We start from the raw sequence: 2,325 nt of genomic DNA, 5'->3' as shown, positions 1-2,325 counted from the left end.
CTTTGCTTTGTTAAAATCTTTGTAACATAAACATTCTTCCCTAAGAATTCGTTTAAAATACAACTTAAGTTATAAAATGTGCACTTGAAAATAATTACGATTTATAAAGCTTGACATTATTTACTTTGGAAAGAAAATAAGGTAAGTTACGCTATTGAAATGTGATAACGTGTTTATTGATTTTTTAATGTTATTTTTCTGTCAAATTTCCGCAGCAAAAACAACAAATAAAATAAAATAAGATAAGATAAAATAGAATAGAATAAATAAATAACTGTTTTTCAATGTTTCTTTCCTTATACCGACAAGTTGTTAAATAGATATCTTTCTAAATAAACATAATTTATTGTTCGCGCGTCATGCCATACTTTTCCTTGAAACAGTGTGTACAGTTTTAAAAGTTTACAAATATAGTTTTTGTTGATACTAATTTAATACTGTAATAAAAGTTATAAAAGTCATTTCATAGATATTTTGACTTCTTTTTAGAACGTTTTGAGAAATAAAGACTTTTTCGTAATAAACTCCTTTCAGCGTTCGGTGATTTACTTTAAAATAGATTAGATACTGACAGTTGCTGTAAACCCTAATCATATACAAAAAAACGAAATACACAATGTTTCTTATGAAAGAACGGTGGGACCATTTCAACTTTAACTTCATGAATTAAAAATTTCAGTTTTCACGAATTCACGATTTTATCTTCACGAACACATCTTCACGAATGCCCGTTTTGAATATCACGATTTCAGCTTCGAAAATTCACGATTTCGACTTAAGGAGTTAACGATCTGTGAGTTTGTCAAGATGAACCCGATAATTCATAATGTTGAAGTGTCACCACCGGTCTTTCATAGTTTCTGACTAATTTTTCTTTCGTCACTCCTAAGTTCCGCGGTATTATTTTGTCTTCTGGTGCCTTTTCATGATATCAAAAGGTTTATTTATTTTTAGATGATATCAAGTTATGCAATCATGTGCTTGTTCATAATTTATTCCGGTAAGTATATTCTTTATCTTATGTCCCACACCGCAATGGGTTCGAATCCCGACAGGGACTTCGGATGATTTCATGTGAGGAAGCTATTCAGGTAGCCTACGGAACGTCGGTCGTAAAATAATCCACGGAAGGTCACCTGGGGTCTTGCTCCACCAGTAAAGCTGATACGTCGCCATATGACATATACTGTGTCGGCGTGAAAACCTTAAACATGCACAACTTTATCCCCTGTCTTTTCACTACATAAAATATAAATACACATGTATCCAGATATTATGCTACTTATAGGCTCTTTATATTTACTCTTAATACATTTATAAAAAAAAGGCTAAATAAACATTTATTTAATAGAATAGAATTTTAACTCTTAAGTGTACATTAGTGAGAACAATTGTATTTGAATGTCCTGAAATAATATCAGTCCGTACAAAACGAATATTTATCCTAAAAAATATATGTATAAAATGAAAACGACTTGCCCGTCTTACATTATTTGAAATACATCTGATGATTTTGATGATCACTTTTTTTAAATTAGAATTACAACCAAATTAAATAAGTATGCCTTTAATTTTTGGCAAACGAACATTCAATGCCATAACTAACATTTTTTTTCAGAACAGCCTTTTATCATTGACAGTATGACAGTTGATAATTATCATAACTATGATAATTTTGATCTACATATATGCAAAGAGCCTGCTTCTATATCAAATGGCGCTGTTACGGTTAGGAAGGGTATTGCAGTGTATTCATGTAATTCAGGGTACGTGTTGTTTGGACAAAAACAAAGGAAATGTGACAGCAACGGCAAATGGGAAGAAAATGTACCTATTTGTTTTTTAGGTAAAATATATGTGAAATTAATATTAAACTAAATTTGATATCATTAAGTGATAATCATAATATTGTAAATGGTCACTATACAATCATTTTCAAAAGAAATTTCTAAAACGATGAACACTGAAGATTTAATTCATACAAGTTACATAATTATTTTATTTTTGTTTAAAATAACATAATAGCCATCCAAGAGTAAATGTTGAGTGCACGGATAAAGATTGACAAATCTTTGCATTTTGCTATAATTATGTCCTACTCTTTAATCAACTATGCAATGGCCCACATACATTTACATAAATATCGTTCGAAAATTATCGGTAACGATCAATTTATATTGGGCTTCTTTTGTTAATAAGGTAGATCTTATACTTTTCGATCAATCTGTTAAGCTTTGAAAAACAATACACCCTTACAAAAAGACACTTGAAGGGTAAACACCGATAAAAGCATATTTGGTAAACAGGCGCAAGTGGGTTTTAATA

The 2,325-nt window shown here is 30.2% G+C and overlaps 1 long non-coding RNA gene across 1 annotated transcript; it reads left to right on the top strand.

Annotated features, from left to right (window-relative positions):
• LOC132733244 (uncharacterized) lies at nucleotides 1-1,754 on the top strand. The gene is made up of 3 exons (XR_009626146.1): nucleotides 1-141; nucleotides 955-1,000; nucleotides 1,619-1,754. It is a non-coding gene; the product is annotated as an uncharacterized LOC132733244 (long non-coding RNA).
• The last annotated feature ends 571 nt before the right edge of the window (nucleotides 1,755-2,325 follow it).

Source organism: Ruditapes philippinarum, unplaced genomic scaffold (genome assembly GCF_026571515.1).
Source record: "Ruditapes philippinarum isolate M1 unplaced genomic scaffold, ASM2657151v2 ctg17713_1_1_1_1, whole genome shotgun sequence".
In the NCBI taxonomy this organism is placed as follows: Eukaryota; Metazoa; Mollusca; class Bivalvia; order Venerida; family Veneridae; genus Ruditapes; species Ruditapes philippinarum.
Note: the sequence above shows the minus strand (reverse complement) of the source record. Positions and strands in the feature narration are given on the sequence as shown.